This window comes from Mastomys coucha, unplaced genomic scaffold, assembly GCF_008632895.1.
Source record: "Mastomys coucha isolate ucsf_1 unplaced genomic scaffold, UCSF_Mcou_1 pScaffold14, whole genome shotgun sequence".
Classification (NCBI taxonomy): Eukaryota; Metazoa; Chordata; class Mammalia; order Rodentia; family Muridae; genus Mastomys; species Mastomys coucha.
The window spans coordinates 107818580-107827465 of NW_022196896.1; the positions used below are offsets into that span (position 1 = coordinate 107818580).

Below are 8886 nucleotides of genomic sequence, written 5' to 3' on the forward strand. Positions count from 1 at the left end.
AAAACTGCTAGCACTACAGATGAATATGCAAACAGACACATTTTCCTGGATAGTGAATTTGTTCTACGGTATGGCATAATGGTTAGCGATGGAGAAAGGGACAGTGTGGACAAAGAGAGGTTTACATAGCAGGCGGATGGCAAAGAGATAACGTACACATCTTTTGGTGTAGACATCCCAAATGCCAAGCCATCATGGATAAGCTAGGGAAGGGAGATAACACCTTACCCAAGTTATACGCTTAAAAACCATATTTGCTAATTATAGGCTCTTTAATTAAGAGTAGGGCCAAACACATCCAGCACCTCTCAGTCTCCTTCCAGCATCTATTTGGTGCTCTAGTTGTGAATAGTGAGTGATAGATACCCAACACACTGGCTGTGCCATATTTTTCTGCAGGCATGTGGAGGAGACTGATGGACAGAGCTCTGGCAGAACCTTCACCATCTCAGATTTGACTCAGGGATGACCAGAGGCCCAGTGTTTAATGCTTGGTTCTACTAACTATATGGAAGACTGTCTTATAGCTAAACCCCACCAGCCTAGCATGGAAGTCTTTTTGTTACTACTGACAAGGTTGTGCCTGCTCACATTCCTGGAAGAACACACTGCTTCTCTCAAGATTTTTCAGCAGGCAGAACAGGTGAGTGGAGCATCACCTCCTGCTAATGTCCACCTTGTCATGACTGTGCTAACTCTCCTGTTCGGTTGCTATGAAGAAACTATTTCTTATTTGGTTCCCCGAGTTGTCCTCCATGCCTTCCAAAAATCCTTTTCTCCCCAATGTCGGTGTTAATGTTGGTTTCCTGGTATAGGACCTCTTTGTATGACTATCTCACTTACAGAGCTTGGCCACGGCAGCATGAGGTAAATATGGGATCATTGTCACCCCTAGCCACAGCACTTCAGGACTGTACTATTCCTCATGGCTCTTACTGTCATCAGGTGGTGAGCCATCTTCCCCTATCTTTAAGTCACCCATTTTAAAGGTGTTCCCAAATACATGGTATATTGCTTTCAGGATGTTCCACTGTATCAAATAGGGTTTCCACACTATAAAATATTGTTTCCTATAGTACAGTAAAATTGTTTCCTAACACTTTGTCTCACATATAAATGAGAGCTAGAAGACAAATGCCAAGGAAAGACAGGATAAAAAGCTCTCTACTTCTGGCTAGATGATTCTTGAGTAGATCTACTTTTGTCATCGGTAAATTAGTCAAGAGCGTCCCTGACCTTTGAAAGTTAGCAAGAAATAGCCACACATGTAGCATCAGTACTGATTTGCCATTATTGACCCAGGTGGTTGATCATTAATGGAGTCCCCTCATTTCCAGCTGGTTCTAGGGCTATGCTTTTGCCCGAAAGAAAGGTAACATCATAGCCAAGGGAGCATACCTGTGCTTTTCACAAAGAAGAATTTAAAAACCCTGTCATAACAAGTCTTTAAGAAAGAATGCTGTGAAAGGTTGGTCTCATAAAAAAAAAAAAAAAAAAAAAAAAAAAAAAAAGCCACTAACTTCCAGGTTAGCCAGAAGCCACTAGAAGCCCCATTAATATAAGCCCTTGGTTGGCCTGCAAATACTTGGAAATAGATAAAGGCCAACCCCCTTTAATAGGAATTGAACACAAGAACTTAGCAGCTGATGTGCTTAAAGTAAACCCTTAAAGGAGCCAGAGCATGAGATTTCAGCCTGGGTACCAGCAGCTTCCAGTTCTAAGTCAGCCAAGTTTGATGCTTTCATCAACCCCAGCTCAGGTAAAGTCTAGAAGAAGCTGACTAAGAATGGCTACCTTTACACTACTGACTCAATACAAAGCAAGAGATATAGAAACCAGGAGACGATGGTCCAGTCTGTTCGTTTCTGTTCTCACCCCAAATGTCAATAACCCCACATGCAGAGGTATGTTAGTCGTAGATATTCAAAGCCTAGGCTCCTTGAGAAACTTTAGCCAGCTTTACAGACAAATGGTTGGGGCTGACACCGTTCGCTGGTCTCTTTTGAGTAACTCAGCTCCTTGACAGAAGAGAGCAAGCAGCTTACTTTCTTCTTACCTTAGCAAGAATTTGAGTCAGAATGCTTAAAAAATAAGAAGTCACTTTGACAATGAGAGTCTCTTCTCACACATTGGTTAAAAAAAAAAAAAAAAAACATTCACTTCCTATTTTCAAAGCCTTTCTACTGACAGCAAATGATGTCATTCGGCGAGTTCCTTGAAAACAATGACTTCTTATGACTAGAGACCTATTTATCTTAGAAATTGATGAGCATGCAAATGATTAAGATCTGCAACACTGAACATTGTACATCTGGTTGACTGAACAGTAACCCGAGCCTCAGCAGTTGGGGGGTCTATTTATCTCTTTGAATAGAGCCAGGGGTCCCCAACCACTTTATCAGGGCAACTGGGCAACTGCAGTGCCTCTCAACCCGTGCTCCTGCCTTACAGCCCCACCCAGGAGGCTCAAACCTTCCCAGAAGTTAGAGTGTTGCTCCTCCCAGCAGCAGGGCTGAGTTCACAGGGACTCGGAGGGAGCATGATCACTCAATCAATTCACTGTCATTTCAAGGAATTTCACGGCAAGACAATTTACAGTTCTGGAGGAAACATCTTCAGGTATAGTCATTGCCATTTCTATTTGATAAAGTGAAAAGTTCCAAGACATCTGGACCTTTCAAACAAGGAAAGGATTAACATTTTCACTCCTAACTAGATGTTTCAACGGCAGGTCACTAAGTTTTTATGTGCTCTCTGTAAACTGTGTTTTATTAGCTAACCATGAAAAGGCCAGCAAACACCAGGGCAAATGGGCCAATTGCATTCATTTCAAACACACATAACACGGAAAGTTCCCAGAACACACGAGATAGGTGTCTTAGGGAACACAGAACCCTGGTCATGACTTTAAAAAAAAAAAAAAATCTGGAATTTTAATTTCCAGTTAGCAAGAATGCACTTGTCTTTCGAGCCTTCTCGAGGCAATGTATGAAATGAAACATGATATGTACACAGAAAAAAAGGATGAAGGTGGGTGGGGGCAAAAGCTTATAGAAGTCAGGGGAGGGACCGGCAGTGTCTAGTATTATGAACAGAAAGACATTTTCAGAATTTATAAACACCCACATTCTTCATTCCAAGGAGAGCTTTTGACTTGAAGGGATCACTCATGTCTCCTTCTCTCTACAGTATATACAATGGAAGGCTGTGGTTTCCTCTCTTTGTTACAGTTCGCTTCAATTCAACTTCCAATTCTAAGCCAACACTTGAAAACACCCCAGTAGAATACATCCTCCTTCTATTTGGAAAAAAAAAAATACAAAACTAAGCTTAATTCTTAAAAGGAACTCAGCTCAACATCAAGTTTATATTACAAGAGACAATATCAGCAAGTACAACTATACAGTCCAGAACCTTCTATGGCACTATGATTCTTATTATATTATTTTTCTGAATTAGAACCTTAAAACAAGGATCATCCCCTAGCCTACTCTTTTTAGCCTTGTTTTAAGCATCCATCCCACTCTTTAAAACAGAACATTGAATACCTCAGTTCCACATCCAAAAAAAAAAAAAAAATGTGCTGTAAGGAAAGCTACATTTTCATTAAAAAATTACATATATAAATCAAAACCTATGTTAAATATTTAATACTCTCTCCACCCAACGTGAACAGTTCCATATGAAGTAATTTACAGCGGTGTGTCATGGAACACAGTTTCAGAGTAGAGGAAATGTAGGCTGTAAATTTGACGAGAGTAAACCCATTCTCTTGCAGTGGCGGTGGTGTGGTAGGGAGCGCACCAGCTTTTCGTGGCTAGCTGTCCTTAAAGTTCAAGATGAAGTTCATGCACACTCATTGCTCCGGTGTCACAGTGCTTTCTTGTTGCTTGGCACAATGTAGAACGTGCAGTTCAGTCAATGAACTCCTGAGGATTGTACAAAGTAAACAAAACTGTAACGGATGCATCGTACCATCTACTGAGGAGGAAGACGTGAGGTCCTGGTTGTGAATCGTGAAATAGTTCGAGTCTGGGTACCCATGAGTTAAAAGGAGGATTTGCTGAGGTCATTGAGGTCTTCATTCTGGGAAGAAAATGGAAAAATAAAAATAAAACATCACCACGGGCATCTGGAAATGTGGATTCAATCACAATATGGGGAGCTGACCCCTTTCAGAAAGAAGGCTGAACCAATGTTATAGGCACAAGTGGTACCTACATAAAATCAACACACTCTTTAACTTTTCTTTCAAAATGCAAGTGTTTATGGCAATCACAAACTAGATTCAGTCAATACTGAAACAGCAAACATCAATGTAACCCATGCACTTCAAGAGTTTTGGCAACAAATGAATACAAACTTCACTGGGGTTTTGATTGAAGCAAAAATGTACTTTCTGGTTCTCATTTAAAATATTAGAAGGCATGAAGAACAGTTAGAGCCTACACTCGAGCTTCTAATTTAGGTATCATAGAAATGTATTTTTGGAGAAAACTCTGCCTTTCTTCTCTGCAATTTAACAAAGCTGACCGCACCAGGACATTATCTGTAATTCTCCTTTAGAAAGGGGACCCTTTATGACCCCCTGAAAGCATCTCTTCCTCTCAAGTTTTGCATCAGACAGTCCCTTTAGAAGTACTTATTTTTTGTGAACCCAGAACTTAATTTATATATATCAATAGAGTGTTCCAAACAGTCCGAAGGAGTCAATTAGCATAAATACTCATCAAATGAGTAAATGGCTACATTAAATGCCATGGGGTAGGCAAAGTTGCGTCCTGCTGAAGTTTGCCTTCTAGCAGTTCCAGAAAGGCAGGCGAGTTTCATTCATAAATTGAAAGACTGTGAAGCAAACAGGTGAATTTCACAACAGGTGCAGAGGGGGAAGTTCTAGATGCACAAAGAAGGGAAGAGTGCTTTTAGCTAAGAACATTAGGTAAGTACCTTACTGACATATTTGGCTTCTATCAGAAGAAAAGGGATAATCCGGGGATGTGGAAACAGAGATTGTCACCCCAGTGTTTGTACAAGGCTTGCCACATAGCAGGCACTTCATAAATGTGAACAAACAAAGGGCGGGCATGTCACCGACTTGCTATTAAAGACACGATAGAACAAGGTTCAGGATGGTAAGAGACCAGCAATGGGTAGGCCATAAGAAAGATGCGGTTTTATAGGATTGCCAAAGACCCTAAGGAACATACAGAGTTAAATATACAGATCTAGGCCAGATACATGCTGAAAAACTCAGCAGACGGAGCAGAAGGTCTTTATCTAACTACATGGATAAGAAAGGCAATGGTTTCAGATAAGATTAAGGTGAGATACAGGAGGGCAGTGGCTTCTAAAACACACAGGCATAAATGCTGACCAACACAACTTGTTTGTCCAATGGTCTTAGTTTTTTGTGTGAGACGGGGTCTTGCTATGTAGTCCAGGATGTCTTTGAACTCATGATCTTCCTGCTTCAGCCTTTCCAGTGTTGTGATTATAGGAGGTGTATACCAACAAGTCTGGCCTCTATCTCTTCTTGAAGGGGTTGGTTGTAACTCTGATCCATTAGCATCTATCTACTCTTTAAATAGTGGGTTTCAGATAAGTCAAAGTTTACCAAACAAAGCCTCTAATTTCATGAGATTTCTATTTATTCTAAAACATTAACTCTGCCTCTAAAAGACAAGCTACTTTTTTTACTTACCAATAAAGACTCAGCATGGAGACGCCAACGCAAAAACAAACACGAGTGTCCTGAGTTTCTTACTTTAAATGCAGTGAGACTGTACTTACTTCATTCAGGAGGAGAAGGGGCCAGGCAGTCCTCCCAACAGCCCCAGCTGGGCTACGAAACTCACCAGTCAAGCTCCAGGGTTCTCATTTACTTCTAAGGTTTTCCTGAACTCCTATCACAATACCAAGAGACACCCAACAGAGCTTCACAGCTCTGGAGCTAAAATGAGCTCAGATGGGCCACACTGTATAATGCAAATATACAAGGCAGAGGGGGTGGAATGAAGGGCATACAGCATGTTTTCCATTTCACGTCTGGCTCTCCTCCAGAAGGACTGAACAAACAGCTTAGGTCGGGAACAAACTGTACCCAGGATTATCATCACACGTGTCAAACTGTGTGGGTGCACGGGGAAGAGACTAGGGGACCCTCGGGGGAGACAAAAATATGGCCTCGCTGTGTGCTTAAATACATTGCTTTGCCCCCGTCAGGTGCAACCCTTGTAATTTTGCATAAGTATGTTCAAAAAGCAGGAAAAACAAAAGAAAACAAAAAACCGTACTCCCTCATCAAATACCTTCCTTCCAAAGTCTCAGCATGCTATTTTAAAAAGTTTTATAAATCTTTACCCGCTATCCACCTCAGCCACAGGTCTCACCTGTTGATGTCACCAACTTAGGGACTTACGGAAAGAGTGAGTGAGAGGTGGAGGTGATGTGGGGAGGAGTGGACAGATGGCTACAGAGGAAGGATGAAGTTCACACCTGTTTGTACAATGGTGTGTACCCGTGGTTGCGCATAAAGGCTAGCTACTGGATAATGACACAGATTTTCTGACAGACAACCCTCAGTGAGAACGCCAGTCATGCAGCCGATATTTGCAGCAGCGTTTGTGGACCACCTTCTCAAGTTCCCACTTCTCTCTGCAACTGTCTCCCCAACCTCAGGCGAAGTCTTTCCCATGGTCTTTTTCTATAGCAGTCGGTCTTAGCTCTTGGAGGGCACATTTAATCTCTGGAGACAGCCAAGAAGCTTGCAGAGCCAAATATGGTGAATAAAGGGGCTGACTAAGCAGGGTTGATGGCTCCCAGTGACATCTTATCTAAAGCCAGAGTGCGTCAAGACGGAAGCTGCAAAGACTTAGCTCACTGCCATGCTTCAGGGAGACTACAGACTCCACGGATAGACCCTCTCAGAGGCTTTATGGGACTTCTGTTCATCTTCCCACATCCGTATCATGACACTTTTGCAATCTAGAAAGACTGCGCCTATAGTACCCAATGCACGTAAAGAAGGGGAAAGCTCTGGGTTCCACATATTTTTACAATTTAGGAATATGTTTGAAGAATAACAAATAAAACATAATCACACTAGGTTCTCCTAGACATCCAATTCAATAACTATCTTAGTCCAACACAAATGCAGTGACAGATATCATAATAAACAATAACGAGGATGGCACAGCCACACAGACATGCAATGCACTTGATACAATGCACAGCCTCGGTGGGCAGATACCAATCATCCATACCAAGTGTGGCCACACTGATCTCCAAACCTAAGAGCTCACTGGTTCTATGCATAGGTCGAAAGCACACCTGCAACATATTTCCTTAAGAGAAGACACGGTGCAAATACCAAGCAGTGACGTTCAGTCATGCATTCTTTCCAGTTACATCTTCAGGGAATAACTTCTGAACCTGGAAATGTGATGCGCCTGTCATGAGACTGAGTAGCAGGCAATTACACTTTGACAAAAGCTTCATCACCACATCGGTATCTACTGCAGCCTTCTGTGTGTATCTTTTTGTAAGATAAAAACCCACCTAATCCTGCTGTTGGAAAATGGAAAGTGTAATTTCTGAAGCATTATCAAATGAGTCAGCACTTGAGCAATGGCACTTGAGTTGGAGGGGTTATTACATTTACTGTATCCAGAAAGAAAGAGCATCTTCCAGAACTGGACCCCTTAAACAATGCCTACGAGAGCTGAAAAATAAATCCAGTGCCTGCCCCCTTTCACCGTTGCTTTGGCCTACTGAGCACTTTTGACCCTGAAAGTTGGAAAAAAACGATACACAGCTAAAACAGAAGTAGAGTGTAAGAACCTGGTTCTTTCCAGCAACCAACTTGTAATCAAACCCATTGATAAGGGCTATTTACCATCTTGTGCTTGCATGTTTTGAAACTTGTTGCCAGTGTGTGAAGTCAAGTGCAACATAGTGTCTGACTGGGGTTACAAGTCTTGAGTCTTGGGAAACAGGAGTAAAATATGATTCTAAAATGTGGCTAAAAAGTAACCCTCCCTTCTGTAATGACTTTTTTTTTTAAAGAACTGTGGAACTATGTTCCCTTTCATGAAGATCTCTGTTTGAAACCTCACTGTGGATTTAGCAAGGCAAGTTTCTATTAATTAAAGTCCTCTACTCAAAAAAAGTTGTCAGAGTTTTGGGAATGCTGCCCAGTAAAAAGATACTTGGTTCTTTTGAATATACAAGCTCCTGGGTTCAATCTACTACATGACAAAAATAGTGTCAAAATAGCATATAAGTGTTTCATGTAACATAAGTCTATGTTTTTTTAAAAAAATGATTAATACAGAACATTATAAAATACAGAAGATCTACAGAAGGAAAAAAATGTTGTTTATAATGCCCAGCACCTATGGGGTAACTGTTAAATCAGTTCTCCTAATTTCATAAAGGGTTTGAGATTTGGTAATTCGGCACTCAGTTTTTAAGCGTGTTCTAAAAAGAGAAACCTAGCATTCAAATCATACTTGTGTGCTTAAAAACATGCGAAAGAGAGACACGTGAAATTATTAGCTCATTTTAAAAATCATTCTCGTTTAGGATCCTATCCTTTCTCCTGTGTTCCTAATTCACTGTTTATAGTCAGAATGTGGGGTGAGCTCCTGCTGTCTTGGTTTTGGTCCCCCAACTGGGAAATGAAGAGAGATGAAATTGGAGAGTTCAAACATGCCTCTTGGGCATTGGTTTGTGCTCCAAGATGAGAGCTGAGATGCCCGCAGTAGCGACATTCAGTATCTTCATTTAGTATCTTCTTCCATCAGTTCTCCACTTCGTATTTTTTGTTTGTTTGTTTGTTTTTGTTTTTTCGAGACAGGGTTTCTCTGTATAGCCCTGGCTGTCCTG

At 41.3% G+C, this 8886-nt stretch overlaps 1 protein-coding gene across 1 annotated transcript in view; it reads right to left on the reverse strand.

The window, feature by feature from the left end:
• The window catches only part of Irs1 (insulin receptor substrate 1), a 59457-nt gene that overhangs the window by 459 nt on the left and 50112 nt on the right, over positions 1 to 8886 (reverse strand). Inside the window, exon 2 of the mRNA XM_031368163.1 lies at positions 1 to 4086. This exon is cut by the window's left edge and continues 459 nt beyond it. The gene's annotated coding sequence lies outside the window, so the exon portion shown is untranslated. The remainder of the gene's footprint in view (positions 4087 to 8886) is intronic.